This window comes from Lithobates pipiens, unplaced genomic scaffold (genome assembly GCF_037356315.1).
Source record: "Lithobates pipiens isolate NorthernLeopardFrog02 unplaced genomic scaffold, aLitPip1_a1.2 Scaffold_8, whole genome shotgun sequence".
Classification (NCBI taxonomy): Eukaryota; Metazoa; Chordata; class Amphibia; order Anura; family Ranidae; genus Lithobates; species Lithobates pipiens.
The window spans coordinates 607,765,949-607,790,792 of record NW_027507903.1 but is presented as its reverse complement, the minus strand read 5'-3'; the positions used below and the strand labels follow the sequence as shown (position 1 = coordinate 607,790,792).

Here is a 24,844-nt window from a genome sequence, read left to right as displayed (position 1 = left end):
AGACCTTTGTGCCATGAAATGCTTTACGTTAAGCACGTTTACATTGATTACGAACTAAACTACCGACGAGGATGGGATTCGAACCCATGCGTGCAGAGCACAATGGATTAGCAGTCCATCGCCTTAACCACTCGGCCACCTCGTCATGTGTAACCTAGAACCTTGGGCCGTTTCTTGTCTGTGGCTTTTGAGAAGGGCTTAGCCAGATTCCGGCAATCTGGGAGGGCGCACGGAGAGTCAGCCAGGAGACTGAGTATGTCTGAGCACCACGTCCTCCTGGGGCAATATGCTTCCTTCTGAGAGGCACCACCTTCGGTGACCCCCTTGGTGATTGACGTAGGCCATAGCCATGGCATTGTCCAACTGGATTCCCATCTGAGGTTCTCACAGAAGAAGAGGTATGCAACATTGAAGGGAGGCCTGAATTGTCCTGTGCTCCAGAATGTTGATGGGAAGGCGGGCTCCCTCCAAAGAATAAGTCCCCTGCATTCAAAAGGGCACCCAGGACTGATCTTTAGCCTGATAGGCTGATATGTACAGTGGGAATTTTTCAAGTCGTTGGAGGCAGGGTCTTGCCTGGGTCCAGCGCTGGGTCGGTGGGCTACCACGCTTGGGAGACTGAGGGGTGACATTCAGCTTGCGCAATACTGAAAATGTTAGAAATGGATGGACTCCACGGCAGGCACTGCTGAGATTTGAACTCAGGATCTCCTGTTTACTAGACAGGCGCTTTCACCAACTAAGCCACAGCGCCCCACTTGGGGGATAGCTCTTTGTGAGAATTTTTCAAATCTTTGGAGGCAAGGTCTTCCCTCAAGCTAGCACTGGGTTGGAAACCTACCACGCTTGGGAGACTCAAGGCTGCCATTAAGCTTGCGCAAAACTGAAAACGTTATAAATGGAAAGACTCCACGGCAGGCACTGCTGAGATTTGAACTCAGGATCTCCTGTTTACTAGACAGGCGCTTTCACCAACTAAGCCACAGCGCCTCACGTGGCGCACATCCTTTGCAACCCAGTCAAGTGCAGAGTGGGTGCAGGGGGCAGTGCAGGGCGTAACAGGAATGCGGGGGCTGGAGCTGGGGGGTATTGGGGGGGGGGGGGCGGCTCGCACATTGATTACGAACTAAACTACCGACGAGGATGGGATTCGAACCCATGCGTGCAGAGCACAATGGATTAGCAGTCCATCGCCTTAACCACTCGGCCACCTCGTCATGTGTAACCTAGAACCTTGGGCCGTTTCTTGTCTGTGGCTTTTGAGAAGGGCTTAGCCAGATTCCGGCAATCTGGGAGGGCGCACGGAGAGTCAGCCAGGAGACTGAGTATGTCTGAGCACCACGTCCTCCTGGGGCAATATGCTTCCTTCTGAGAGGCACCACCTTCGGTGACCCCCTTGGTGATTGACGTAGGCCATAGCCATGGCATTGTCCAACTGGATTCCCATCTGAGGTTCTCACAGAAGAAGAGGTATGCAACATTGAAGGGAGGCCTGAATTGTCCTGTGCTCCAGAATGTTGATGGGAAGGCGGGCTCCCTCCAAAGAATAAGTCCCCTGCATTCAAAAGGGCACCCAGGACTGATCTTTAGCCTGATAGGCTGATATGTACAGTGGGAATTTTTCAAGTCGTTGGAGGCAGGGTCTTGCCTGGGTCCAGCGCTGGGTCGGTGGGCTACCACGCTTGGGAGACTGAGGGGTGACATTCAGCTTGCGCAATACTGAAAATGTTAGAAATGGATGGACTCCACAGCAGGCACTGCTGAGATTTGAACTGAGGATCTCCTGTTTACTAGACAGGCGCTTTCACCAACTAAGCCACAGCGCCCCACTTGGGTGATAGCTCTTTGTGAGAATTTTTCAAATCTTTGGAGGCAAGGTCTTCCCTCAAGCTAGCACTGGGTTGGAAACCTACCACGCTTGGGAGACTCAAGGCTGCCATTAAGCTTGCGCAAAACTGAAAACGTTATAAATGGAAAGACTCCACGGCAGGCACTGCTGAGATTTGAACTCAGGATCTCCTGTTTACTAGACAGGCGCTTTCACCAACTAAGCCACAGCGCCTCACGTGGTGCACATCCTTTGCAACCCAGTCAAGTGCAGAGTGGGTGCAGGGGGCAGTGCAGGGCGTAACAGGAATGCGGGGGCTGGAGCTGGGGGGTATTGGGGGGGGGGGCGGCTCGCACAGAAGTTAAAGCTGTGGACAGAGGGGAGTACAAAAGTGGGACAGGGTGGGTCTGACTGAGTGCAGAGGGGAGAGCTGTGGATTGGGCCGAGGAGGGGGCATGGAAGGGAGGTAGAATGTCTAGGTCCAGGTTGACAGTGCCTTTTTTTCTATGTGTACAAGACCTTTGTGCCATGAAATGCTTTACGTTAAGCACGTTTACATTGATTACGAACTAAACTACCGACGAGGATGGGATTCGAACCCATGCGTGCAGAGCACAATGGATTAGCAGTCCATCGCCTTAACCACTCGGCCACCTCGTCATGTGTAACCTAGAACCTTGGGCCGTTTCTTGTCTGTGGCTTTTGAGAAGGGCTTAGCCAGATTCCGGCAATCTGGGAGGGCGCACGGAGAGTCAGCCAGGAGACTGAGTATGTCTGAGCACCACGTCCTCCTGGGGCAATATGCTTCCTTCTGAGAGGCACCACCTTCGGTGACCCCCTTGGTGATTGACGTAGGCCATAGCCATGGCATTGTCCAACTGGATTCCCATCTGAGGTTCTCACAGAAGAAGAGGTATGCAACATTGAAGGGAGGCCTGAATTGTCCTGTGCTCCAGAATGTTGATGGGAAGGCGGGCTCCCTCCAAAGAATAAGTCCCCTGCATTCAAAAGGGCACCCAGGACTGATCTTTAGCCTGATAGGCTGATATGTACAGTGGGAATTTTTCAAGTCGTTGGAGGCAGGGTCTTGCCTGGGTCCAGCGCTGGGTCGGTGGGCTACCACGCTTGGGAGACTGAGGGGTGACATTCAGCTTGCGCAATACTGAAAATGTTAGAAATGGATGGACTCCACGGCAGGCACTGCTGAGATTTGAACTCAGGATCTCCTGTTTACTAGACAGGCGCTTTCACCAACTAAGCCACAGCGCCCCACTTGGGGGATAGCTCTTTGTGAGAATTTTTCAAATCTTTGGAGGCAAGGTCTTCCCTCAAGCTAGCACTGGGTTGGAAACCTACCACGCTTGGGAGACTCAAGGCTGCCATTAAGCTTGCGCAAAACTGAAAACGTTATAAATGGAAAGACTCCACGGCAGGCACTGCTGAGATTTGAACTCAGGATCTCCTGTTTACTAGACAGGCGCTTTCACCAACTAAGCCACAGCGCCTCACGTGGTGCACATCCTTTGCAACCCAGTCAAGTGCAGAGTGGGTGCAGGGGGCAGTGCAGGGCGTAACAGGAATGCGGGGGCTGGAGCTGGGGGGTATTGGGGGGGGGGGGGGGGCGGCTCGCACAGAAGTTAAAGCTGTGGACAGAGGGGAGTACAAAAGTGGGACAGGGTGGGTCTGACTGAGTGCAGAGGGGAGAGCTGTGGATTGGGCCGAGGAGGGGGCATGGAAGGGAGGTAGAATGTCTAGGTCCAGGTTGACAGTGCCTTTTTTTCTATGTGTACAAGACCTTTGTGCCATGAAATGCTTTACGTTAAGCACGTTTACATTGATTACGAACTAAACTACCGACGAGGATGGGATTCGAACCCATGCGTGCAGAGCACAATGGATTAGCAGTCCATCGCCTTAACCACTCGGCCACCTCGTCATGTGTAACCTAGAACCTTGGGCCGTTTCTTGTCTGTGGCTTTTGAGAAGGGCTTAGCCAGATTCCGGCAATCTGGGAGGGCGCACGGAGAGTCAGCCAGGAGACTGAGTATGTCTGAGCACCACGTCCTCCTGGGGCAATATGCTTCCTTCTGAGAGGCACCACCTTCGGTGACCCCCTTGGTGATTGACGTAGGCCATAGCCATGGCATTGTCCAACTGGATTCCCATCTGAGGTTCTCACAGAAGAAGAGGTATGCAACATTGAAGGGAGGCCTGAATTGTCCTGTGCTCCAGAATGTTGATGGGAAGGCGGGCTCCCTCCAAAGAATAAGTCCCCTGCATTCAAAAGGGCACCCAGGACTGATCTTTAGCCTGATAGGCTGATATGTACAGTGGGAATTTTTCAAGTCGTTGGAGGCAGGGTCTTGCCTGGGTCCAGCGCTGGGTCGGTGGGCTACCACGCTTGGGAGACTGAGGGGTGACATTCAGCTTGCGCAATACTGAAAATGTTAGAAATGGATGGACTCCACGGCAGGCACTGCTGAGATTTGAACTCAGGATCTCCTGTTTACTAGACAGGCGCTTTCACCAACTAAGCCACAGCGCCCCACTTGGGGGATAGCTCTTTGTGAGAATTTTTCAAATCTTTGGAGGCAAGGTCTTCCCTCAAGCTAGCACTGGGTTGGAAACCTACCACGCTTGGGAGACTCAAGGCTGCCATTAAGCTTGCGCAAAACTGAAAACGTTATAAATGGAAAGACTCCACGGCAGGCACTGCTGAGATTTGAACTCAGGATCTCCTGTTTACTAGACAGGCGCTTTCACCAACTAAGCCACAGCGCCTCACGTGGTGCACATCCTTTGCAACCCAGTCAAGTGCAGAGTGGGTGCAGGGGGCAGTGCAGGGCGTAACAGGAATGCGGGGGCTGGAGCTGGGGGGTATTGGGGGGGGGGGGGGGGCGGCTCGCACAGAAGTTAAAGCTGTGGACAGAGGGGAGTACAAAAGTGGGACAGGGTGGGTCTGACTGAGTGCAGAGGGGAGAGCTGTGGATTGGGCCGAGGAGGGGGCATGGAAGGGAGGTAGAATGTCTAGGTCCAGGTTGACAGTGCCTTTTTTTCTATGTGTACAAGACCTTTGTGCCATGAAATGCTTTACGTTAAGCACGTTTACATTGATTACGAACTAAACTACCGACGAGGATGGGATTCGAACCCATGCGTGCAGAGCACAATGGATTAGCAGTCCATCGCCTTAACCACTCGGCCACCTCGTCATGTGTAACCTAGAACCTTGGGCCGTTTCTTGTCTGTGGCTTTTGAGAAGGGCTTAGCCAGATTCCGGCAATCTGGGAGGGCGCACGGAGAGTCAGCCAGGAGACTGAGTATGTCTGAGCACCACGTCCTCCTGGGGCAATATGCTTCCTTCTGAGAGGCACCACCTTCGGTGACCCCCTTGGTGATTGACGTAGGCCATAGCCATGGCATTGTCCAACTGGATTCCCATCTGAGGTTCTCACAGAAGAAGAGGTATGCAACATTGAAGGGAGGCCTGAATTGTCCTGTGCTCCAGAATGTTGATGGGAAGGCGGGCTCCCTCCAAAGAATAAGTCCCCTGCATTCAAAAGGGCACCCAGGACTGATCTTTAGCCTGATAGGCTGATATGTACAGTGGGAATTTTTCAAGTCGTTGGAGGCAGGGTCTTGCCTGGGTCCAGCGCTGGGTCGGTGGGCTACCACGCTTGGGAGACTGAGGGGTGACATTCAGCTTGCGCAATACTGAAAATGTTAGAAATGGATGGACTCCACGGCAGGCACTGCTGAGATTTGAACTCAGGATCTCCTGTTTACTAGACAGGCGCTTTCACCAACTAAGCCACAGCGCCCCACTTGGGGGATAGCTCTTTGTGAGAATTTTTCAAATCTTTGGAGGCAAGGTCTTCCCTCAAGCTAGCACTGGGTTGGAAACCTACCACGCTTGGGAGACTCAAGGCTGCCATTAAGCTTGCGCAAAACTGAAAACGTTATAAATGGAAAGACTCCACGGCAGGCACTGCTGAGATTTGAACTCAGGATCTCCTGTTTACTAGACAGGCGCTTTCACCAACTAAGCCACAGCGCCTCACGTGGTGCACATCCTTTGCAACCCAGTCAAGTGCAGAGTGGGTGCAGGGGGCAGTGCAGGGCGTAACAGGAATGCGGGGGCTGGAGCTGGGGGGTATTGGGGGGGGGGGGCGGCTCGCACAGAAGTTAAAGCTGTGGACAGAGGGGAGTACAAAAGTGGGACAGGGTGGGTCTGACTGAGTGCAGAGGGGAGAGCTGTGGATTGGGCCGAGGAGGGGGCATGGAAGGGAGGTAGAATGTCTAGGTCCAGGTTGACAGTGCCTTTTTTTCTATGTGTACAAGACCTTTGTGCCATGAAATGCTTTACGTTAAGCACGTTTACATTGATTACGAACTAAACTACCGACGAGGATGGGATTCGAACCCATGCGTGCAGAGCACAATGGATTAGCAGTCCATCGCCTTAACCACTCGGCCACCTCGTCATGTGTAACCTAGAACCTTGGGCCGTTTCTTGTCTGTGGCTTTTGAGAAGGGCTTAGCCAGATTCCGGCAATCTGGGAGGGCGCACGGAGAGTCAGCCAGGAGACTGAGTATGTCTGAGCACCACGTCCTCCTGGGGCAATATGCTTCCTTCTGAGAGGCACCACCTTCGGTGACCCCCTTGGTGATTGACGTAGGCCATAGCCATGGCATTGTCCAACTGGATTCCCATCTGAGGTTCTCACAGAAGAAGAGGTATGCAACATTGAAGGGAGGCCTGAATTGTCCTGTGCTCCAGAATGTTGATGGGAAGGCGGGCTCCCTCCAAAGAATAAGTCCCCTGCATTCAAAAGGGCACCCAGGACTGATCTTTAGCCTGATAGGCTGATATGTACAGTGGGAATTTTTCAAGTCGTTGGAGGCAGGGTCTTGCCTGGGTCCAGCGCTGGGTCGGTGGGCTACCACGCTTGGGAGACTGAGGGGTGACATTCAGCTTGCGCAATACTGAAAATGTTAGAAATGGATGGACTCCACGGCAGGCACTGCTGAGATTTGAACTCAGGATCTCCTGTTTACTAGACAGGCGCTTTCACCAACTAAGCCACAGCGCCCCACTTGGGGGATAGCTCTTTGTGAGAATTTTTCAAATCTTTGGAGGCAAGGTCTTCCCTCAAGCTAGCACTGGGTTGGAAACCTACCACGCTTGGGAGACTCAAGGCTGCCATTAAGCTTGCGCAAAACTGAAAACGTTATAAATGGAAAGACTCCACGGCAGGCACTGCTGAGATTTGAACTCAGGATCTCCTGTTTACTAGACAGGCGCTTTCACCAACTAAGCCACAGCGCCTCACGTGGTGCACATCCTTTGCAACCCAGTCAAGTGCAGAGTGGGTGCAGGGGGCAACAGGAATGCGGGGGCTGGAGCTGGGGGGTATTGGGGGGGGGGGGGGGGGGGCTCGCACAGAAGTTAAAGCTGTGGACAGAGGGGAGTACAAAAGTGGGACAGGGTGGGTCTGACTGAGTGCAGAGGGGAGAGCTGTGGATTGGGCCGAGGAGGGGGCATGGAAGGGAGGTAGAATGTCTAGGTCCAGGTTGACAGTGCCTTTTTTTCTATGTGTACAAGACCTTTGTGCCATGAAATGCTTTACGTTAAGCACGTTTACATTGATTACGAACTAAACTACCGACGAGGATGGGATTCGAACCCATGCGTGCAGAGCACAATGGATTAGCAGTCCATCGCCTTAACCACTCGGCCACCTCGTCATGTGTAACCTAGAACCTTGGGCCGTTTCTTGTCTGTGGCTTTTGAGAAGGGCTTAGCCAGATTCCGGCAATCTGGGAGGGCGCACGGAGAGTCAGCCAGGAGACTGAGTATGTCTGAGCACCACGTCCTCCTGGGGCAATATGCTTCCTTCTGAGAGGCACCACCTTCGGTGACCCCCTTGGTGATTGACGTAGGCCATAGCCATGGCATTGTCCAACTGGATTCCCATCTGAGGTTCTCACAGAAGAAGAGGTATGCAACATTGAAGGGAGGCCTGAATTGTCCTGTGCTCCAGAATGTTGATGGGAAGGCGGGCTCCCTCCAAAGAATAAGTCCCCTGCATTCAAAAGGGCACCCAGGACTGATCTTTAGCCTGATAGGCTGATATGTACAGTGGGAATTTTTCAAGTCGTTGGAGGCAGGGTCTTGCCTGGGTCCAGCGCTGGGTCGGTGGGCTACCACGCTTGGGAGACTGAGGGGTGACATTCAGCTTGCGCAATACTGAAAATGTTAGAAATGGATGGACTCCACGGCAGGCACTGCTGAGATTTGAACTCAGGATCTCCTGTTTACTAGACAGGCGCTTTCACCAACTAAGCCACAGCGCCCCACTTGGGGGATAGCTCTTTGTGAGAATTTTTCAAATCTTTGGAGGCAAGGTCTTCCCTCAAGCTAGCACTGGGTTGGAAACCTACCACGCTTGGGAGACTCAAGGCTGCCATTAAGCTTGCGCAAAACTGAAAACGTTATAAATGGAAAGACTCCACGGCAGGCACTGCTGAGATTTGAACTCAGGATCTCCTGTTTACTAGACAGGCGCTTTCACCAACTAAGCCACAGCGCCTCACGTGGTGCACATCCTTTGCAACCCAGTCAAGTGCAGAGTGGGTGCAGGGGGCAGTGCAGGGCGTAACAGGAATGCGGGGGCTGGAGCTGGGGGGTATTGGGGGGGGGGGGGCGGCTCGCACAGAAGTTAAAGCTGTGGACAGAGGGGAGTACAAAAGTGGGACAGGGTGGGTCTGACTGAGTGCAGAGGGGAGAGCTGTGGATTGGGCCGAGGAGGGGGCATGGAAGGGAGGTAGAATGTCTAGGTCCAGGTTGACAGTGCCTTTTTTTCTATGTGTACAAGACCTTTGTGCCATGAAATGCTTTACGTTAAGCACGTTTACATTGATTACGAACTAAACTACCGACGAGGATGGGATTCGAACCCATGCGTGCAGAGCACAATGGATTAGCAGTCCATCGCCTTAACCACTCGGCCACCTCGTCATGTGTAACCGAGAACCTTGGGCCGTTTCTTGTCTGTGGCTTTTGAGAAGGGCTTAGCCAGATTCCGGCAATCTGGGAGGGCGCACGGAGAGTCAGCCAGGAGACTGAGTATGTCTGAGCACCACGTCCTCCTGGGGCAATATGCTTCCTTCTGAGAGGCACCACCTTCGGTGACCCCCTTGGTGATTGACGTAGGCCATAGCCATGGCATTGTCCAACTGGATTCCCATCTGAGGTTCTCACAGAAGAAGAGGTATGCAACATTGAAGGGAGGCCTGAATTGTCCTGTGCTCCAGAATGTTGATGGGAAGGCGGGCTCCCTCCAAAGAATAAGTCCCCTGCATTCAAAAGGGCACCCAGGACTGATCTTTAGCCTGATAGGCTGATATGTACAGTGGGAATTTTTCAAGTCGTTGGAGGCAGGGTCTTGCCTGGGTCCAGCGCTGGGTCGGTGGGCTACCACGCTTGGGAGACTGAGGGGTGACATTCAGCTTGCGCAATACTGAAAATGTTAGAAATGGATGGACTCCACGGCAGGCACTGCTGAGATTTGAACTCAGGATCTCCTGTTTACTAGACAGGCGCTTTCACCAACTAAGCCACAGCGCCCCACTTGGGGGATAGCTCTTTGTGAGAATTTTTCAAATCTTTGGAGGCAAGGTCTTCCCTCAAGCTAGCACTGGGTTGGAAACCTACCACGCTTGGGAGACTCAAGGCTGCCATTAAGCTTGCGCAAAACTGAAAACGTTATAAATGGAAAGACTCCACGGCAGGCACTGCTGAGATTTGAACTCAGGATCTCCTGTTTACTAGACAGGCGCTTTCACCAACTAAGCCACAGCGCCTCACGTGGTGCACATCCTTTGCAACCCAGTCAAGTGCAGAGTGGGTGCAGGGGGCAGTGCAGGGCGTAACAGGAATGCGGGGGCTGGAGCTGGGGGGTATTGGGGGGGGGGGGGGGCGGCTCGCACAGAAGTTAAAGCTGTGGACAGAGGGGAGTACAAAAGTGGGACAGGGTGGGTCTGACTGAGTGCAGAGGGGAGAGCTGTGGATTGGGCCGAGGAGGGGGCATGGAAGGGAGGTAGAATGTCTAGGTCCAGGTTGACAGTGCCTTTTTTTCTATGTGTACAAGACCTTTGTGCCATGAAATGCTTTACGTTAAGCACGTTTACATTGATTACGAACTAAACTACCGACGAGGATGGGATTCGAACCCATGCGTGCAGAGCACAATGGATTAGCAGTCCATCGCCTTAACCACTCGGCCACCTCGTCATGTGTAACCTAGAACCTTGGGCCGTTTCTTGTCTGTGGCTTTTGAGAAGGGCTTAGCCAGATTCCGGCAATCTGGGAGGGCGCACGGAGAGTCAGCCAGGAGACTGAGTATGTCTGAGCACCACGTCCTCCTGGGGCAATATGCTTCCTTCTGAGAGGCACCACCTTCGGTGACCCCCTTGGTGATTGACGTAGGCCATAGCCATGGCATTGTCCAACTGGATTCCCATCTGAGGTTCTCACAGAAGAAGAGGTATGCAACATTGAAGGGAGGCCTGAATTGTCCTGTGCTCCAGAATGTTGATGGGAAGGCGGGCTCCCTCCAAAGAATAAGTCCCCTGCATTCAAAAGGGCACCCAGGACTGATCTTTAGCCTGATAGGCTGATATGTACAGTGGGAATTTTTCAAGTCGTTGGAGGCAGGGTCTTGCCTGGGTCCAGCGCTGGGTCGGTGGGCTACCACGCTTGGGAGACTGAGGGGTGACATTCAGCTTGCGCAATACTGAAAATGTTAGAAATGGATGGACTCCACGGCAGGCACTGCTGAGATTTGAACTCAGGATCTCCTGTTTACTAGACAGGCGCTTTCACCAACTAAGCCACAGCGCCCCACTTGGGGGATAGCTCTTTGTGAGAATTTTTCAAATCTTTGGAGGCAAGGTCTTCCCTCAAGCTAGCACTGGGTTGGAAACCTACCACGCTTGGGAGACTCAAGGCTGCCATTAAGCTTGCGCAAAACTGAAAACGTTATAAATGGAAAAACTCCACGGCAGGCACTGCTGAGATTTGAACTCAGGATCTCCTGTTTACTAGACAGGCGCTTTCACCAACTAAGCCACAGCGCCTCACGTGGTGCACATCCTTTGCAACCCAGTCAAGTGCAGAGTGGGTGCAGGGGGCAACAGGAATGCGGGGGCTGGAGCTGGGGGGTATTGGGGGGGGGGGGGCGGCTCGCACAGAAGTTAAAGCTGTGGACAGAGGGGAGTACAAAAGTGGGACAGGGTGGGTCTGACTGAGTGCAGAGGGGAGAGCTGTGGATTGGGCCGAGGAGGGGGCATGGAAGGGAGGTAGAATGTCTAGGTCCAGGTTGACAGTGCCTTTTTTTCTATGTGTACAAGACCTTTGTGCCATGAAATGCTTTACGTTAAGCACGTTTACATTGATTACGAACTAAACTACCGACGAGGATGGGATTCGAACCCATGCGTGCAGAGCACAATGGATTAGCAGTCCATCGCCTTAACCACTCGGCCACCTCGTCATGTGTAACCTAGAACCTTGGGCCGTTTCTTGTCTGTGGCTTTTGAGAAGGGCTTAGCCAGATTCCGGCAATCTGGGAGGGCGCACGGAGAGTCAGCCAGGAGACTGAGTATGTCTGAGCACCACGTCCTCCTGGGGCAATATGCTTCCTTCTGAGAGGCACCACCTTCGGTGACCCCCTTGGTGATTGACGTAGGCCATAGCCATGGCATTGTCCAACTGGATTCCCATCTGAGGTTCTCACAGAAGAAGAGGTATGCAACATTGAAGGGAGGCCTGAATTGTCCTGTGCTCCAGAATGTTGATGGGAAGGCGGGCTCCCTCCAAAGAATAAGTCCCCTGCATTCAAAAGGGCACCCAGGACTGATCTTTAGCCTGATAGGCTGATATGTACAGTGGGAATTTTTCAAGTCGTTGGAGGCAGGGTCTTGCCTGGGTCCAGCGCTGGGTCGGTGGGCTACCACGCTTGGGAGACTGAGGGGTGACATTCAGCTTGCGCAATACTGAAAATGTTAGAAATGGATGGACTCCACGGCAGGCACTGCTGAGATTTGAACTCAGGATCTCCTGTTTACTAGACAGGCGCTTTCACCAACTAAGCCACAGCGCCCCACTTGGGGGATAGCTCTTTGTGAGAATTTTTCAAATCTTTGGAGGCAAGGTCTTCCCTCAAGCTAGCACTGGGTTGGAAACCTACCACGCTTGGGAGACTCAAGGCTGCCATTAAGCTTGCGCAAAACTGAAAACGTTATAAATGGAAAGACTCCACGGCAGGCACTGCTGAGATTTGAACTCAGGATCTCCTGTTTACTAGACAGGCGCTTTCACCAACTAAGCCACAGCGCCTCACGTGGTGCACATCCTTTGCAACCCAGTCAAGTGCAGAGTGGGTGCAGGGGGCAGTGCAGGGCGTAACAGGAATGCGGGGGCTGGAGCTGGGGGGTATTGGGGGGGGGGGGGCGGCTCGCACATTGATTACGAACTAAACTACCGACGAGGATGGGATTCGAACCCATGCGTGCAGAGCACAATGGATTAGCAGTCCATCGCCTTAACCACTCGGCCACCTCGTCATGTGTAACCTAGAACCTTGGGCCGTTTCTTGTCTGTGGCTTTTGAGAAGGGCTTAGCCAGATTCCGGCAATCTGGGAGGGCGCACGGAGAGTCAGCCAGGAGACTGAGTATGTCTGAGCACCACGTCCTCCTGGGGCAATATGCTTCCTTCTGAGAGGCACCACCTTCGGTGACCCCCTTGGTGATTGACGTAGGCCATAGCCATGGCATTGTCCAACTGGATTCCCATCTGAGGTTCTCACAGAAGAAGAGGTATGCAACATTGAAGGGAGGCCTGAATTGTCCTGTGCTCCAGAATGTTGATGGGAAGGCGGGCTCCCTCCAAAGAATAAGTCCCCTGCATTCAAAAGGGCACCCAGGACTGATCTTTAGCCTGATAGGCTGATATGTACAGTGGGAATTTTTCAAGTCGTTGGAGGCAGGGTCTTGCCTGGGTCCAGCGCTGGGTCGGTGGGCTACCACGCTTGGGAGACTGAGGGGTGACATTCAGCTTGCGCAATACTGAAAATGTTAGAAATGGATGGACTCCACGGCAGGCACTGCTGAGATTTGAACTCAGGATCTCCTGTTTACTAGACAGGCGCTTTCACCAACTAAGCCACAGCGCCCCACTTGGGGGATAGCTCTTTGTGAGAATTTTTCAAATCTTTGGAGGCAAGGTCTTCCCTCAAGCTAGCACTGGGTTGGAAACCTACCACGCTTGGGAGACTCAAGGCTGCCATTAAGCTTGCGCAAAACTGAAAACGTTATAAATGGAAAGACTCCACGGCAGGCACTGCTGAGATTTGAACTCAGGATCTCCTGTTTACTAGACAGGCGCTTTCACCAACTAAGCCACAGCGCCTCACGTGGTGCACATCCTTTGCAACCCAGTCAAGTGCAGAGTGGGTGCAGGGGGCAGTGCAGGGCGTAACAGGAATGCGGGGGCTGGAGCTGGGGGGTATTGGGGGGGGGGGCGGCTCGCACAGAAGTTAAAGCTGTGGACAGAGGGGAGTACAAAAGTGGGACAGGGTGGGTCTGACTGAGTGCAGAGGGGAGAGCTGTGGATTGGGCCGAGGAGGGGGCATGGAAGGGAGGTAGAATGTCTAGGTCCAGGTTGACAGTGCCTTTTTTTCTATGTGTACAAGACCTTTGTGCCATGAAATGCTTTACGTTAAGCACGTTTACATTGATTACGAACTAAACTACCGACGAGGATGGGATTCGAACCCATGCGTGCAGAGCACAATGGATTAGCAGTCCATCGCCTTAACCACTCGGCCACCTCGTCATGTGTAACCTAGAACCTTGGGCCGTTTCTTGTCTGTGGCTTTTGAGAAGGGCTTAGCCAGATTCCGGCAATCTGGGAGGGCGCACGGAGAGTCAGCCAGGAGACTGAGTATGTCTGAGCACCACGTCCTCCTGGGGCAATATGCTTCCTTCTGAGAGGCACCACCTTCGGTGACCCCCTTGGTGATTGACGTAGGCCATAGCCATGGCATTGTCCAACTGGATTCCCATCTGAGGTTCTCACAGAAGAAGAGGTATGCAACATTGAAGGGAGGCCTGAATTGTCCTGTGCTCCAGAATGTTGATGGGAAGGCGGGCTCCCTCCAAAGAATAAGTCCCCTGCATTCAAAAGGGCACCCAGGACTGATCTTTAGCCTGATAGGCTGATATGTACAGTGGGAATTTTTCAAGTCGTTGGAGGCAGGGTCTTGCCTGGGTCCAGCGCTGGGTCGGTGGGCTACCACGCTTGGGAGACTGAGGGGTGACATTCAGCTTGCGCAATACTGAAAATGTTAGAAATGGATGGACTCCACGGCAGGCACTGCTGAGATTTGAACTCAGGATCTCCTGTTTACTAGACAGGCGCTTTCACCAACTAAGCCACAGCGCCCCACTTGGGGGATAGCTCTTTGTGAGAATTTTTCAAATCTTTGGAGGCAAGGTCTTCCCTCAAGCTAGCACTGGGTTGGAAACCTACCACGCTTGGGAGACTCAAGGCTGCCATTAAGCTTGCGCAAAACTGAAAACGTTATAAATGGAAAGACTCCACGGCAGGCACTGCTGAGATTTGAACTCAGGATCTCCTGTTTACTAGACAGGCGCTTTCACCAACTAAGCCACAGCGCCTCACGTGGTGCACATCCTTTGCAACCCAGTCAAGTGCAGAGTGGGTGCAGGGGGCAACAGGAATGCGGGGGCTGGAGCTGGGGGGTATTGGGGGGGGGGGGGGGCGGCTCGCACAGAAGTTAAAGCTGTGGACAGAGGGGAGTACAAAAGTGGGACAGGGTGGGTCTGACTGAGTGCAGAGGGGAGAGCTGTGGATTGGGCCGAGGAGGGGGCATGGAAGGGAGGTAGAATGTCTAGGTCCAGGTTGACAGTGCCTTTTTTTCTATGTGTACAAGACCTTTGTGCCATGAAATGCTTTACGTTAAGCACGTTTACATTGATTACGAACTAAACTACCGACGAGGATGGGATTCGAACCCATGCGTGCAGAGCACAATGGATTAGCAGTCCATCGCCTTAACCACTCGGCCACCTCGTCATGTGTAACCTAGAACCTTGGGCCGTTTCTTGTCTGTGGCTTTTGAGAAGGGCTTAGCCAGATTCCGGCAATCTGGGAGGGCGCACGGAGAGTCAGCCAGGAGACTGAGTATGTCTGAGCACCACGTCCTCCTGGGGCAATATGCTTCCTTCTGAGAGGCACCACCTTCGGTGACCCCCTTGGTGATTGACGTAGGCCATAGCCATGGCATTGTCCAACTGGATTCCCATCTGAGGTTCTCACAGAAGAAGAGGTATGCAACATTGAAGGGAGGCCTGAATTGTCCTGTGCTCCAGAATGTTGATGGGAAGGCGGGCTCCCTCCAAAGAATAAGTCCCCTGCATTCAAAAGGGCACCCAGGACTGATCTTTAGCCTGATAGGCTGATATGTACAGTGGGAATTTTTCAAGTCGTTGGAGGCAGGGTCTTGCCTGGGTCCAGCGCTGGGTCGGTGGGCTACCACGCTTGGGAGACTGAGGGGTGACATTCAGCTTGCGCAATACTGAAAATGTTAGAAATGGATGGACTCCACGGCAGGCACTGCTGAGATTTGAACTCAGGATCTCCTGTTTACTAGACAGGCGCTTTCACCAACTAAGCCACAGCGCCCCACTTGGGGGATAGCTCTTTGTGAGAATTTTTCAAATCTTTGGAGGCAAGGTCTTCCCTCAAGCTAGCACTGGGTTGGAAACCTACCACGCTTGGGAGACTCAAGGCTGCCATTAAGCTTGCGCAAAACTGAAAACGTTATAAATGGAAAGACTCCACGGCAGGCACTGCTGAGATTTGAACTCAGGACCTCCTGTTTACTAGACAGGCGCTTTCACCAACTAAGCCACAGCGCCTCACGTGGTGCACATCCTTTGCAACCCAGTCAAGTGCAGAGTGGGTGCAGGGGGCAGTGCAGGGCGTAACAGGAATGCGGGGGCTGGAGCTGGGGGGTATTGGGGGGGGGGGGGGCGGCTCGCACAGAAGTTAAAGCTGTGGACAGAGGGGAGTACAAAAGTGGGACAGGGTGGGTCTGACTGAGTGCAGAGGGGAGAGCTGTGGATTGGGCCGAGGAGGGGGCATGGAAGGGAGGTAGAATGTCTAGGTCCAGGTTGACAGTGCCTTTTTTTCTATGTGTACAAGACCTTTGTGCCATGAAATGCTTTACGTTAAGCACGTTTACATTGATTACGAACTAAACTACCAACGAGGATGGGATTCGAACCCATGCGTGCAGAGCACAATGGATTAGCAGTCCATCGCCTTAACCACTCGGCCACCTCGTCATGTGTAACCTAGAACCTTGGGCCGTTTCTTGTCTGTGGCTTTTGAGAAGGGCTTAGCCAGATTCCGGCAATCTGGGAGGGCGCACGGAGAGTCAGCCAGGAGACTGAGTATGTCTGAGCACCACGTCCTCCTGGGGCAATATGCTTCCTTCTGAGAGGCACCACCTTCGGTGACCCCCTTGGTGATTGACGTAGGCCATAGCCATGGCATTGTCCAACTGGATTCCCATCTGAGGTTCTCACAGAAGAAGAGGTATGCAACATTGAAGGGAGGCCTGAATTGTCCTGTGCTCCAGAATGTTGATGGGAAGGCGGGCTCCCTCCAAAGAATAAGTCCCCTGCATTCAAAAGGGCACCCAGGACTGATCTTTAGCCTGATAGGCTGATATGTACAGTGGGAATTTTTCAAGTCGTTGGAGGCAGGGTCTTGCCTGGGTCCAGCGCTGGGTCGGTGGGCTACCACGCTTGGGAGACTGAGGGGTGACATTCAGCTTGCGCAATACTGAAAATGTTAGAAATGGATGGACTCCACGGCAGGCACTGCTGAGATTTGAACTCAGGATCTCCTGTTTACTAGACAGGCGCTTTCACCAACTAAGCCACAGCGCCCCACTTGGGGGATAGCTCTTTGTGAGAATTTTTCAAATCTTTGGAGGCAAGGTCTTCCCTCAAGCTAGCACTGGGTTGGAAACCTACCACGCTTGGGAGACTCAAGGCTGCCATTAAGCTTGCGCAAAACTGAAAACGTTATAAATGGAAAGACTCCACGGCAGGCACTGCTGAGATTTGAACTCAGGATCTCCTGTTTACTAGACAGGCGCTTTCACCAACTAAGCCACAGCGCCTCACGTGGTGCACATCCTTTGCAACCCAGTCAAGTGCAGAGTGGGTGCAGGGGGCAACAGGAATGCGGGGGCTGGAGCTGGGGGGTATTGGGGGGGGGGGGGGGGCGGCTCGCACAGAAGTTAAAGCTGTGGACAGAGGGGAGTACAAAAGTGGGACAGGGTGGGTCTGACTGAGTGCAGAGGGGAGAGCTGTGGATTGGGCCGAGGAGGGGGCATGGAAGGGAGGTAGAATGTCTAGGTCCAGGTTGACAGTGCCTTTTTTTCTATGTGTACAAGACCTTTGTGCCATGAAATGCTTTACGTTAAGCACGTTTACATTGATTACGAACTAAACTACCGACGAGGATGGGATTCGAACCCATGCGTGCAGAGCACAATGGATTAGCAGTCCATCGCCTTAACCACTCGGCCACCTCGTCATGTGTAACCTAGAACCTTGGGCCGTTTCTTGTCTGTGGCTTTTGAGAAGGGCTTAGCCAGATTCCGGCAATCTGGGAGGGCGCACGGAGAGTCAGCCAGGAGACTGAGTATGTCTGAGCACCACGTCCTCCTGGGGCAATATGCTTCCTTCTGAGAGGCACCACCTTCGGTGACCCCCTTGGTGATTGACGTAGGCCATAGCCATGGCATTGTCCAACTGGATTCCCATCTGAGGTTCTCACAGAAGAAGAGGTATGCAACATTGAAGGGAGGCCTGAATTGTCCTGTGCTCCAGAATGTTGATGGGAAGGCGGGCTCCCTCCAAAGAATAAGTCCCCTGCATTCAAAAGGGCACCCAGGACTGATCTTTAGCCTGATAGGCTGATATGTACAGTGGGAATTTTTCAAGTCGTTGGAGGCAGGGTCTTGCCTGGGTCCAGCGCTGGGTCGGTGGGCTACCACGCTTGGGAGACTGAGGGGTGACATTCAGCTTGCGCAATACTGAAAATGTTAGAAATGGATGGACTCCACGGCAGGCACTGCTGAGATTTGAACTCAGGATCTCCTGTTTACTAGACAGGCGCTTTCACCAACTAAGCCACAGCGCCCCACTTGGGGGATAGCTCTTTGTGAGAATTTTTCAAATCTTTGGAGGCAAGGTCTTCCCTCAAGCTAGCACTGGGTTGGAAACCTACCACGCTTGGGAGACTCAAGGCTGCCATTAAGCTTGCGCAAAACTGAAAACGTTATAAATGGAAAGACTCCACGGCAGGCACTGCTGAGATTTGAACTCAGGATCTCCTGTTTACTAGACAGGCGCTTTCACCAACTAAGCCACAGCGCCTCACGTGGTGCACATCCTTTGCAACCCAGTCAAGTGCAGAGTGGGTGCAGGGGGCAACAGGAATGCGGGGGCTGGAGCTGGGGGGTATTGGGGGGGGGGGGGGGCGGCTCGCACAGAAGTTAAAGCTGTGGACAGAGGGGAGTACAAAAGTGGGACAGGGTGGGTCTGACTGAGTGCAGAGGGGAGAGCTGTGGATTGGGCCGAGGAGGGGGCATGGAAGGGAGGTAGAATGTCTAGGTCCAGGTTGACAGTGCCTTTTTTTCTATGTGTACAAGACCTTTGTGCCATGAAATGCTTTACGTTAAGCACGTTTACATTGATTACGAACTAAACTACCGACGAGGATGGGATTCGAACCCATGCGTGCAGAGCACAATGGATTAGCAGTCCATCGCCTTAACCACTCGGCCACCTCGTCATGTGTAACCTAGAACCTTGGGCCGTTTCTTGTCTGTGGCTTTTGAGAAGGGCTTAGCCAGATTCCGGCAATCTGGGAGGGCGCACGGAGAGTCAGCCAGGAGACTGAGTATGTCTGAGCACCACGTCCTCCTGGGGCAATATGCTTCCTTCTGAGAGGCACCACCTTCGGTGACCCCCTTGGTGATTGACGTAGGCCATAGCCATGGCATTGTCCAACTGGATTCCCATCTGAGGTTCTCACAGAAGAAGAGGTATGCAACATTGAAGGGAGGCCTGAATTGTCCTGTGCTCCAGAATGTTGATGGGAAGGCGGGCTCCCTCCAAAGAATAAGTCCCCTGCATTCAAAAGGGCACCCAGGACTGATCTTTAGCCTGATAGGCTGATATGTACAGTGGGAATTTTTCAAGTCGTTGGAGGCAGGGTCTTGCCTGGGTCCAGCGCTGGGTCGGTGGGCTACCCCGCTTGGGAGACTGAGGGGTGACATTCAGCTTGCGCAATACTGAAAATGTTAGAAATGGATGGACTCCACGGCAGGCACTGCTGAGATTTGAACTCAGGATCTCCTGTTTACTAGACAGGCGCTTTCACCAACTAAGCCACAGCGCCCCACTTGGGGGATAGCTCTTTGTGAGAATTTTTCAAATCTTTGGAGGCAAGGTCTTCCCTCAAGCTAGCACTGGGTTGGAAACCTACCACGCTTGGGAGACTCAAGGCTGCCATTAAGCTTGCGCAAAACTGAAAACGTTATAAATGGAAAGACTCCACGGCAGGCACTGCTGAGATTTGAACTCAGGATCTCCTGTTTACTAGACAGGCGCTTTCACCAACTAAGCCACAGCGCCTCACGTGGTGCACATCCTTTGCAACCCAGTCAAGTGCAGAGTGGGTGCAGGGGGCAGTGCAGAGCGTAACAGGAATGCGGGGGCTGGAGCTGGGGGGTATTGGGGGGGGGGGGGGGGCGGCTCGCACAGAAGTTAAAGCTGTGGACAGAGGGGAGTACAAAAGTGGGACAGGGTGGGTCTGACTGAGTGCAGAGGGGAGAGCTGTGGATTGGGCCGAGGAGGGGGCATGGAAGGGAGGTAGAATGTCTAGGTCCAGGTTGACAGTGCCTTTTTTTCTATGTGTACAAGACCTTTGTGCCATGAAATGCTTTACGTTAAGCACGTTTACATTGATTACGAACTAAACTACCGACGAGGATGGGATTCGAACCCATGCGTGCAGAGCACAATGGATTAGCAGTCCATCGCCTTAACCACTCGGCCACCTCGTCATGTGTAACCTAGAACCTTGGGCCGTTTCTTGTCTGTGGCTTTTGAGAAGGGCTTAGCCAGATTGCGGCAATCTGGGAGGGCGCACGGAGAGTCAGCCAGGAGACTGAGTATGTCTGAGCACCACGTCCTCCTGGGGCAATATGCTTCCTTCTGAGAGGCACCACCTTCGGTGACCCCCTTGGTGATTGACGTAGGCCATAGCCATGGCATTGTCCAACTGGATTCCCATCTGAGGTTCTCACAGAAGAAGAGGTATGCAACATTGAAGGGAGGCCTGAATTGTCCTGTGCTCCAGAATGTTGATGGGAAGGCGGGCTCCCTCCAAAGAATAAGTCCCCTGCATTCAAAAGGGCACCCAGGACTGATCTTTAGCCTGATAGGCTGATATGTACAGTGGGAATTTTTCAAGTCGTTGGAGGCAGGGTCTTGCCTGGGTCCAGCGCTGGGTCGGTGGGCTACCACGCTTGGGAGACTGAGGGGTGACATTCAGCTTGCGCAATACTGAAAATGTTAGAAATGGATGGACTCCACGGCAGGCACTGCTGAGATTTGAACTCAGGATCTCCTGTTTACTAGACAGGCGCTTTCACCAACTAAGCCACAGCGCCCCACTTGGGGGATAGCTCTTTGTGAGAATTTTTCAAATCTTTGGAGGCAAGGTCTTCCCTCAAGCTAGCACTGGGTTGGAAACCTACCACGCTTGGGAGACTCAAGGCTGCCATTAAGCTTGCGCAAAACTGAAAACGTTATAAATGGAAAGACTCCACGGCAGGCACTGCTGAGATTTGAACTCAGGATCTCCTGTTTACTAGACAGGCGCTTTCACCAACTAAGCCACAGCGCCTCACGTGGTGCACATCCTTTGCAACCCAGTCAAGTGCAGAGTGGGTGCAGGGGGCAGTGCAGGGCGTAACAGGAATGCGGGGGCTGGAGCTGGGGGGTATTGGGGGGGGGGCGGCTCGCACAGAAGTTAAAGCTGTGGACAGAGGGGAGTACAAAAGTGGGACAGGGTGGGTCTGACTGAGTGCAGAGGGGAGAGCTGTGGATTGGGCCGAGGAGGGGGCATGGAAGGGAGGTAGAATGTCTAGGTCCAGGTTGACAGTGCCTTTTTTTCTATGTGTACAAGACCTTTGTGCCATGAAATGCTTTACGTTAAGCACGTTTACATTGATTACGAACTAAACTACCGACGAGGATGGGATTCGAACCCATGCGTGCAGAGCACAATGGATTAGCAGTCCATCGCCTTAACCACTCGGCCACCTCGTCATGTGTAACCTAGAACCTTGGGCCGTTTCTTGTCTGTGGCTTTTGAGAAGGGCTTAGCCAGATTCCGGCAATCTGGGAGGGCGCACGGAGAGTCAGCCAGGAGACTGAGTATGTCTGAGCACCACGTCCTCCTGGGGCAATATGCTTCCTTCTGAGAGGCACCACCTTCGGTGACCCCCTTGGTGATTGACGTAGGCCATAGCCATGGCATTGTCCAACTGGATTCCCATCTGAGGTTCTCACAGAAGAAGAGGTATGCAACATTGAAGGGAGGCCTGAATTGTCCTGTGCTCCAGAATGTTGATGGGAAGGCGGGCTCCCTCCAAAGAATAAGTCCCCTGCATTCAAAAGGGCACCCAGGACTGATCTTTAGCCTGATAGGCTGATATGTACAGTGGGAATTTTTCAAGTCGTTGGAGGCAGGGTCTTGCCTGGGTCCAGCGCTGGGTCGGTGGGCTACCACGCTTGGGAGACTGAGGGGTGACATTCAGCTTGCGCAATACTGAAAATGTTAGAAATGGATGGACTCCACGGCAGGCACTGCTGAGATTTGAACTCAGGATCTCCTGTTTACTAGACAGGCGCATTCACCAACTAAGCCACAGCGCCCCACTTGGGGGATAGCTCTTTGTGAGAATTTTTCAAATCTTTGGAGGCAAGGTCTTCCCTCAAGCTAGCACTGGGTTGGAAACCTACCACGCTTGGGAGACTCAAGGCTGCCATTAAGCTTGCGCAAAACTGAAAACGTTATAAATGGAAAGACTCCACGGCAGGCACTGCTGAGATTTGAACTCAGGATCTCCTGTTCACTAGACAGGCGCTTTCACCAACTAAGCCACAGCGCCTCACGTGGTGCACATCCTTTGCAACCCAGTCAAGTGCAGAGTGGGTGCAGGGGGCAGTGCAGGGCGTAACAGGAATGCGGGGGCTGGAGCTGGGGGGTATTGGGGGGGGGGGGCGGCTCGCACAGAAGTTAAAGCTGTGGACAGAGGGGAGTACAAAAGTGGGACAGGGTGGGTCTGACTGAGTGCAGAGGGGAGAGCTGTGGATTGGGCCGAGGAGGGGGCATGGAAGGGAGGTAGAATGTCTAGGTCCAGGTTGACAGTGCCTTTTTTTCTATGTGTACAAGACCTTTGTGCCATGAAATGCTTTACGTTAAGCACGTTTACATTGATTACGAACTAAACTACCGACGAGGAAGGGATTCGAACCCATGCGTGCAGAGCACAATGGATTAGCAGTCCATCGCCTTAACCACTCGGCCACCTCGTCATGTGTAACCTAGAACCTTGGGCCGTTTCTTGTCTGTGGCTTTTGAGAAGGGCTTAGCCAGATTCCGGCAATCTGGGAGGGCGCACGGAGAGTCAGCCAGGAGACTGAGTATGTCTGAGCACCACGTCCTCCTGGGGCAATATGCTTCCTTCTGAGAGGCACCACCTTCGGTGACCCCCTTGGTGATTGACGTAGGCCATAGCCATGGCATTGTCCAACTGGATTCCCATCTGAGGTTCTCACAGAAGAAGAGGTATGCAACATTGAAGGGAGGCCTGAATTGTCCTGTGCTCCAGAATGTTGATGGGAAGGCGGGCTCCCTCCAAAGAATAAGTCCCCTGCATTCAAAAGGGCACCCAGGACTGATCTTTAGCCTGATAGGCTGATATGTACAGTGGGAATTTTTCAAGTCGTTGGAGGCAGGGTCTTGCCTGGGTCCAGCGCTGGGTCGGTGGGCTACCACGCTTGGGAGACTGAGGGGTGACATTCAGCTTGCGCAATACTGAAAATGTTAGAAATGGATGGACTCCACGGCAGGCACTGCTGAGATTTGAACTCAGGATCTCCTGTTTACTAGACAGGCGCTTTCACCAACTAAGCCACAGCGCCCCACTTGGGGGATAGCTCTTTGTGAGAATTTTTCAAATCTTTGGAGGCAAGGTCTTCCCTCAAGCTAGCACTGGGTTGGAAACCTACCACGCTTGGGAGACTCAAGGCTGCCATTAAGCTTGCGCAAAACTGAAAACGTTATAAATGGAAAGACTCCACGGCAGGCACTGCTGAGATTTGAACTCAGGATCTCCTGTTTACTAGACAGGCGCTTTCACCAACTAAGCCACAGCGCCTCACGTGGTGCACATCCTTTGCAACCCAGTCAAGTGCAGAGTGGGTGCAGGGGGCAGTGCAGGGCATAACAGGAATGCGGGGGCTGGAGCTGGGGGGTATTGGGGGGGGGGCGGCTCGCACAGAAGTTAAAGCTGTGGACAGAGGGGAGTACAAAAGTGGGACAGGGTGGGTCTGACTGAGTGCAGAGGGGAGAGCTGTGGATTGGGCCGAGGAGGGGGCATGGAAGGGAGGTAGAATGTCTAGGTCCAGGTTGACAGTGCCTTTTTTTCTATGTGTACAAGACCTTTGTGCCATGAAATGCTTTACGTTAAGCACGTTTACATTGATTACGAACTAAACTACCGACGAGGATGGGATTCGAACCCATGCGTGCAGAGCACAATGGATTAGCAGTCCATCGCCTTAACCACTCGGCCACCTCGTCATGTGTAACCTAGAACCTTGGGCCGTTTCTTGTCTGTGGCTTTTGAGAAGGGCTTAGCCAGATTCCGGCAATCTGGGAGGGCGCACGGAGAGTCAGCCAGGAGACTGAGTATGTCTGAGCACCACGTCCTCCTGGGGCAATATGCTTCCTTCTGAGAGGCACCACCTTCGGTGACCCCCTTGGTGATTGACGTAGGCCATAGCCATGGCATTGTCCAACTGGATTCCCATCTGAGGTTCTCACAGAAGAAGAGGTATGCAACATTGAAGGGAGGCCTGAATTGTCCTGTGCTCCAGAATGTTGATGGGAAGGCGGGCTCCCTCCAAAGAATAAGTCCCCTGCATTCAAAAGGGCACCCAGGACTGATCTTTAGCCTGATAGGCTGATATGTACAGTGGGAATTTTTCAAGTCGTTGGAGGCAGGGTCTTGCCTGGGTCCAGCGCTGGGTCGGTGGGCTACCACGCTTGGGAGACTGAGGGGTGACATTCAGCTTGCGCAATACTGAAAATGTTAGAAATGGATGGACTCCACGGCAGGCACTGCTGAGATTTGAACTCAGGATCTCCTGTTTACTAGACAGGCGCTTTCACCAACTAAGCCACAGCGCCCCTCTTGGGGGATAGCTCTTTGTGAGAATTTTTCTAATCTTTGGAGGCAAGGTCTTCCCTCAAGCTAGCACTGGGTTGGAAACCTACCACGCTTGGGAGACTCAAGGCTGCCATTAAGCTTGCGCAAAACTGAAAACGTTATAAATGGAAAGACTCCACGGCAGGCACTGCTGAGATTTGAACTCAGGATCTCCTGTTTACTAGACAGGCGCTTTCACCAACTAAGCCACAGCGCCTCACGTGGTGCACATCCTTTGCAACCCAGTCAAGTGCAGAGTGGGTGCAGGGGGCAGTGCAGGGCGTAACAGGAATGCGGGGGCTGGAGCTGGGGGGTATTGGGGGGGGGGGCGGCTCG

At 53.0% G+C, this 24,844-nt stretch overlaps 57 non-coding genes across 57 annotated transcripts; all 57 read right to left on the bottom strand.

Annotated features, from left to right (window-relative positions):
• Positions 1 to 63: 63 nt before the first annotated feature.
• On the bottom strand, positions 64 to 145 carry TRNAS-GCU (transfer RNA serine (anticodon GCU)). Its single transcript has one exon. It is a non-coding gene; the product is annotated as a tRNA-Ser (tRNA).
• A 535-nt stretch (positions 146 to 680) lies between these two features.
• TRNAT-AGU (transfer RNA threonine (anticodon AGU)) lies at positions 681 to 754 on the bottom strand. Its single transcript has one exon. It is a non-coding gene; the product is annotated as a tRNA-Thr (tRNA).
• A 162-nt stretch (positions 755 to 916) lies between these two features.
• Positions 917 to 990, bottom strand: TRNAT-AGU (transfer RNA threonine (anticodon AGU)). The gene has a single exon. It is a non-coding gene; the product is annotated as a tRNA-Thr (tRNA).
• Positions 991 to 1,135: 145 nt separating this feature from the next.
• Positions 1,136 to 1,217, bottom strand: TRNAS-GCU (transfer RNA serine (anticodon GCU)). Its single transcript has one exon. It is a non-coding gene; the product is annotated as a tRNA-Ser (tRNA).
• A 771-nt stretch (positions 1,218 to 1,988) lies between these two features.
• TRNAT-AGU (transfer RNA threonine (anticodon AGU)) lies at positions 1,989 to 2,062 on the bottom strand. Its single transcript has one exon. It is a non-coding gene; the product is annotated as a tRNA-Thr (tRNA).
• Positions 2,063 to 2,406: 344 nt separating this feature from the next.
• On the bottom strand, positions 2,407 to 2,488 carry TRNAS-GCU (transfer RNA serine (anticodon GCU)). The gene has a single exon. It is a non-coding gene; the product is annotated as a tRNA-Ser (tRNA).
• A 535-nt stretch (positions 2,489 to 3,023) lies between these two features.
• Positions 3,024 to 3,097, bottom strand: TRNAT-AGU (transfer RNA threonine (anticodon AGU)). Its single transcript has one exon. It is a non-coding gene; the product is annotated as a tRNA-Thr (tRNA).
• A 162-nt stretch (positions 3,098 to 3,259) lies between these two features.
• On the bottom strand, positions 3,260 to 3,333 carry TRNAT-AGU (transfer RNA threonine (anticodon AGU)). Its single transcript has one exon. It is a non-coding gene; the product is annotated as a tRNA-Thr (tRNA).
• Positions 3,334 to 3,682: 349 nt separating this feature from the next.
• On the bottom strand, positions 3,683 to 3,764 carry TRNAS-GCU (transfer RNA serine (anticodon GCU)). The gene has a single exon. It is a non-coding gene; the product is annotated as a tRNA-Ser (tRNA).
• A 535-nt stretch (positions 3,765 to 4,299) lies between these two features.
• On the bottom strand, positions 4,300 to 4,373 carry TRNAT-AGU (transfer RNA threonine (anticodon AGU)). The gene has a single exon. It is a non-coding gene; the product is annotated as a tRNA-Thr (tRNA).
• A 162-nt stretch (positions 4,374 to 4,535) lies between these two features.
• TRNAT-AGU (transfer RNA threonine (anticodon AGU)) lies at positions 4,536 to 4,609 on the bottom strand. The gene has a single exon. It is a non-coding gene; the product is annotated as a tRNA-Thr (tRNA).
• Positions 4,610 to 4,958: 349 nt separating this feature from the next.
• Positions 4,959 to 5,040, bottom strand: TRNAS-GCU (transfer RNA serine (anticodon GCU)). The gene has a single exon. It is a non-coding gene; the product is annotated as a tRNA-Ser (tRNA).
• A 535-nt stretch (positions 5,041 to 5,575) lies between these two features.
• Positions 5,576 to 5,649, bottom strand: TRNAT-AGU (transfer RNA threonine (anticodon AGU)). Its single transcript has one exon. It is a non-coding gene; the product is annotated as a tRNA-Thr (tRNA).
• Positions 5,650 to 5,811: 162 nt separating this feature from the next.
• TRNAT-AGU (transfer RNA threonine (anticodon AGU)) lies at positions 5,812 to 5,885 on the bottom strand. Its single transcript has one exon. It is a non-coding gene; the product is annotated as a tRNA-Thr (tRNA).
• A 345-nt stretch (positions 5,886 to 6,230) lies between these two features.
• On the bottom strand, positions 6,231 to 6,312 carry TRNAS-GCU (transfer RNA serine (anticodon GCU)). Its single transcript has one exon. It is a non-coding gene; the product is annotated as a tRNA-Ser (tRNA).
• Positions 6,313 to 6,847: 535 nt separating this feature from the next.
• On the bottom strand, positions 6,848 to 6,921 carry TRNAT-AGU (transfer RNA threonine (anticodon AGU)). The gene has a single exon. It is a non-coding gene; the product is annotated as a tRNA-Thr (tRNA).
• A 162-nt stretch (positions 6,922 to 7,083) lies between these two features.
• Positions 7,084 to 7,157, bottom strand: TRNAT-AGU (transfer RNA threonine (anticodon AGU)). The gene has a single exon. It is a non-coding gene; the product is annotated as a tRNA-Thr (tRNA).
• Positions 7,158 to 7,494: 337 nt separating this feature from the next.
• Positions 7,495 to 7,576, bottom strand: TRNAS-GCU (transfer RNA serine (anticodon GCU)). Its single transcript has one exon. It is a non-coding gene; the product is annotated as a tRNA-Ser (tRNA).
• Positions 7,577 to 8,111: 535 nt separating this feature from the next.
• TRNAT-AGU (transfer RNA threonine (anticodon AGU)) lies at positions 8,112 to 8,185 on the bottom strand. The gene has a single exon. It is a non-coding gene; the product is annotated as a tRNA-Thr (tRNA).
• A 162-nt stretch (positions 8,186 to 8,347) lies between these two features.
• On the bottom strand, positions 8,348 to 8,421 carry TRNAT-AGU (transfer RNA threonine (anticodon AGU)). The gene has a single exon. It is a non-coding gene; the product is annotated as a tRNA-Thr (tRNA).
• A 346-nt stretch (positions 8,422 to 8,767) lies between these two features.
• Positions 8,768 to 8,849, bottom strand: TRNAS-GCU (transfer RNA serine (anticodon GCU)). The gene has a single exon. It is a non-coding gene; the product is annotated as a tRNA-Ser (tRNA).
• Positions 8,850 to 9,384: 535 nt separating this feature from the next.
• Positions 9,385 to 9,458, bottom strand: TRNAT-AGU (transfer RNA threonine (anticodon AGU)). Its single transcript has one exon. It is a non-coding gene; the product is annotated as a tRNA-Thr (tRNA).
• Positions 9,459 to 9,620: 162 nt separating this feature from the next.
• Positions 9,621 to 9,694, bottom strand: TRNAT-AGU (transfer RNA threonine (anticodon AGU)). The gene has a single exon. It is a non-coding gene; the product is annotated as a tRNA-Thr (tRNA).
• A 348-nt stretch (positions 9,695 to 10,042) lies between these two features.
• On the bottom strand, positions 10,043 to 10,124 carry TRNAS-GCU (transfer RNA serine (anticodon GCU)). Its single transcript has one exon. It is a non-coding gene; the product is annotated as a tRNA-Ser (tRNA).
• A 535-nt stretch (positions 10,125 to 10,659) lies between these two features.
• Positions 10,660 to 10,733, bottom strand: TRNAT-AGU (transfer RNA threonine (anticodon AGU)). The gene has a single exon. It is a non-coding gene; the product is annotated as a tRNA-Thr (tRNA).
• Positions 10,734 to 10,895: 162 nt separating this feature from the next.
• On the bottom strand, positions 10,896 to 10,969 carry TRNAT-AGU (transfer RNA threonine (anticodon AGU)). The gene has a single exon. It is a non-coding gene; the product is annotated as a tRNA-Thr (tRNA).
• A 334-nt stretch (positions 10,970 to 11,303) lies between these two features.
• Positions 11,304 to 11,385, bottom strand: TRNAS-GCU (transfer RNA serine (anticodon GCU)). Its single transcript has one exon. It is a non-coding gene; the product is annotated as a tRNA-Ser (tRNA).
• A 535-nt stretch (positions 11,386 to 11,920) lies between these two features.
• On the bottom strand, positions 11,921 to 11,994 carry TRNAT-AGU (transfer RNA threonine (anticodon AGU)). The gene has a single exon. It is a non-coding gene; the product is annotated as a tRNA-Thr (tRNA).
• A 162-nt stretch (positions 11,995 to 12,156) lies between these two features.
• TRNAT-AGU (transfer RNA threonine (anticodon AGU)) lies at positions 12,157 to 12,230 on the bottom strand. Its single transcript has one exon. It is a non-coding gene; the product is annotated as a tRNA-Thr (tRNA).
• Positions 12,231 to 12,375: 145 nt separating this feature from the next.
• Positions 12,376 to 12,457, bottom strand: TRNAS-GCU (transfer RNA serine (anticodon GCU)). Its single transcript has one exon. It is a non-coding gene; the product is annotated as a tRNA-Ser (tRNA).
• Positions 12,458 to 12,992: 535 nt separating this feature from the next.
• On the bottom strand, positions 12,993 to 13,066 carry TRNAT-AGU (transfer RNA threonine (anticodon AGU)). Its single transcript has one exon. It is a non-coding gene; the product is annotated as a tRNA-Thr (tRNA).
• Positions 13,067 to 13,228: 162 nt separating this feature from the next.
• Positions 13,229 to 13,302, bottom strand: TRNAT-AGU (transfer RNA threonine (anticodon AGU)). Its single transcript has one exon. It is a non-coding gene; the product is annotated as a tRNA-Thr (tRNA).
• A 344-nt stretch (positions 13,303 to 13,646) lies between these two features.
• TRNAS-GCU (transfer RNA serine (anticodon GCU)) lies at positions 13,647 to 13,728 on the bottom strand. Its single transcript has one exon. It is a non-coding gene; the product is annotated as a tRNA-Ser (tRNA).
• Positions 13,729 to 14,263: 535 nt separating this feature from the next.
• TRNAT-AGU (transfer RNA threonine (anticodon AGU)) lies at positions 14,264 to 14,337 on the bottom strand. The gene has a single exon. It is a non-coding gene; the product is annotated as a tRNA-Thr (tRNA).
• Positions 14,338 to 14,499: 162 nt separating this feature from the next.
• TRNAT-AGU (transfer RNA threonine (anticodon AGU)) lies at positions 14,500 to 14,573 on the bottom strand. The gene has a single exon. It is a non-coding gene; the product is annotated as a tRNA-Thr (tRNA).
• Positions 14,574 to 14,909: 336 nt separating this feature from the next.
• Positions 14,910 to 14,991, bottom strand: TRNAS-GCU (transfer RNA serine (anticodon GCU)). Its single transcript has one exon. It is a non-coding gene; the product is annotated as a tRNA-Ser (tRNA).
• A 535-nt stretch (positions 14,992 to 15,526) lies between these two features.
• Positions 15,527 to 15,600, bottom strand: TRNAT-AGU (transfer RNA threonine (anticodon AGU)). The gene has a single exon. It is a non-coding gene; the product is annotated as a tRNA-Thr (tRNA).
• Positions 15,601 to 15,762: 162 nt separating this feature from the next.
• Positions 15,763 to 15,836, bottom strand: TRNAT-AGU (transfer RNA threonine (anticodon AGU)). Its single transcript has one exon. It is a non-coding gene; the product is annotated as a tRNA-Thr (tRNA).
• Positions 15,837 to 16,183: 347 nt separating this feature from the next.
• Positions 16,184 to 16,265, bottom strand: TRNAS-GCU (transfer RNA serine (anticodon GCU)). Its single transcript has one exon. It is a non-coding gene; the product is annotated as a tRNA-Ser (tRNA).
• A 535-nt stretch (positions 16,266 to 16,800) lies between these two features.
• On the bottom strand, positions 16,801 to 16,874 carry TRNAT-AGU (transfer RNA threonine (anticodon AGU)). Its single transcript has one exon. It is a non-coding gene; the product is annotated as a tRNA-Thr (tRNA).
• Positions 16,875 to 17,036: 162 nt separating this feature from the next.
• Positions 17,037 to 17,110, bottom strand: TRNAT-AGU (transfer RNA threonine (anticodon AGU)). Its single transcript has one exon. It is a non-coding gene; the product is annotated as a tRNA-Thr (tRNA).
• Positions 17,111 to 17,447: 337 nt separating this feature from the next.
• Positions 17,448 to 17,529, bottom strand: TRNAS-GCU (transfer RNA serine (anticodon GCU)). The gene has a single exon. It is a non-coding gene; the product is annotated as a tRNA-Ser (tRNA).
• Positions 17,530 to 18,064: 535 nt separating this feature from the next.
• TRNAT-AGU (transfer RNA threonine (anticodon AGU)) lies at positions 18,065 to 18,138 on the bottom strand. The gene has a single exon. It is a non-coding gene; the product is annotated as a tRNA-Thr (tRNA).
• Positions 18,139 to 18,300: 162 nt separating this feature from the next.
• TRNAT-AGU (transfer RNA threonine (anticodon AGU)) lies at positions 18,301 to 18,374 on the bottom strand. The gene has a single exon. It is a non-coding gene; the product is annotated as a tRNA-Thr (tRNA).
• Positions 18,375 to 18,710: 336 nt separating this feature from the next.
• On the bottom strand, positions 18,711 to 18,792 carry TRNAS-GCU (transfer RNA serine (anticodon GCU)). Its single transcript has one exon. It is a non-coding gene; the product is annotated as a tRNA-Ser (tRNA).
• Positions 18,793 to 19,327: 535 nt separating this feature from the next.
• On the bottom strand, positions 19,328 to 19,401 carry TRNAT-AGU (transfer RNA threonine (anticodon AGU)). The gene has a single exon. It is a non-coding gene; the product is annotated as a tRNA-Thr (tRNA).
• Positions 19,402 to 19,563: 162 nt separating this feature from the next.
• On the bottom strand, positions 19,564 to 19,637 carry TRNAT-AGU (transfer RNA threonine (anticodon AGU)). Its single transcript has one exon. It is a non-coding gene; the product is annotated as a tRNA-Thr (tRNA).
• Positions 19,638 to 19,986: 349 nt separating this feature from the next.
• On the bottom strand, positions 19,987 to 20,068 carry TRNAS-GCU (transfer RNA serine (anticodon GCU)). The gene has a single exon. It is a non-coding gene; the product is annotated as a tRNA-Ser (tRNA).
• Positions 20,069 to 20,603: 535 nt separating this feature from the next.
• Positions 20,604 to 20,677, bottom strand: TRNAT-AGU (transfer RNA threonine (anticodon AGU)). The gene has a single exon. It is a non-coding gene; the product is annotated as a tRNA-Thr (tRNA).
• A 162-nt stretch (positions 20,678 to 20,839) lies between these two features.
• Positions 20,840 to 20,913, bottom strand: TRNAT-AGU (transfer RNA threonine (anticodon AGU)). Its single transcript has one exon. It is a non-coding gene; the product is annotated as a tRNA-Thr (tRNA).
• A 343-nt stretch (positions 20,914 to 21,256) lies between these two features.
• On the bottom strand, positions 21,257 to 21,338 carry TRNAS-GCU (transfer RNA serine (anticodon GCU)). The gene has a single exon. It is a non-coding gene; the product is annotated as a tRNA-Ser (tRNA).
• A 1,190-nt stretch (positions 21,339 to 22,528) lies between these two features.
• TRNAS-GCU (transfer RNA serine (anticodon GCU)) lies at positions 22,529 to 22,610 on the bottom strand. Its single transcript has one exon. It is a non-coding gene; the product is annotated as a tRNA-Ser (tRNA).
• A 535-nt stretch (positions 22,611 to 23,145) lies between these two features.
• On the bottom strand, positions 23,146 to 23,219 carry TRNAT-AGU (transfer RNA threonine (anticodon AGU)). Its single transcript has one exon. It is a non-coding gene; the product is annotated as a tRNA-Thr (tRNA).
• Positions 23,220 to 23,381: 162 nt separating this feature from the next.
• TRNAT-AGU (transfer RNA threonine (anticodon AGU)) lies at positions 23,382 to 23,455 on the bottom strand. Its single transcript has one exon. It is a non-coding gene; the product is annotated as a tRNA-Thr (tRNA).
• A 343-nt stretch (positions 23,456 to 23,798) lies between these two features.
• On the bottom strand, positions 23,799 to 23,880 carry TRNAS-GCU (transfer RNA serine (anticodon GCU)). The gene has a single exon. It is a non-coding gene; the product is annotated as a tRNA-Ser (tRNA).
• A 535-nt stretch (positions 23,881 to 24,415) lies between these two features.
• Positions 24,416 to 24,489, bottom strand: TRNAT-AGU (transfer RNA threonine (anticodon AGU)). Its single transcript has one exon. It is a non-coding gene; the product is annotated as a tRNA-Thr (tRNA).
• A 162-nt stretch (positions 24,490 to 24,651) lies between these two features.
• TRNAT-AGU (transfer RNA threonine (anticodon AGU)) lies at positions 24,652 to 24,725 on the bottom strand. Its single transcript has one exon. It is a non-coding gene; the product is annotated as a tRNA-Thr (tRNA).
• Between the last annotated feature and the right edge of the window lie 119 nt (positions 24,726 to 24,844).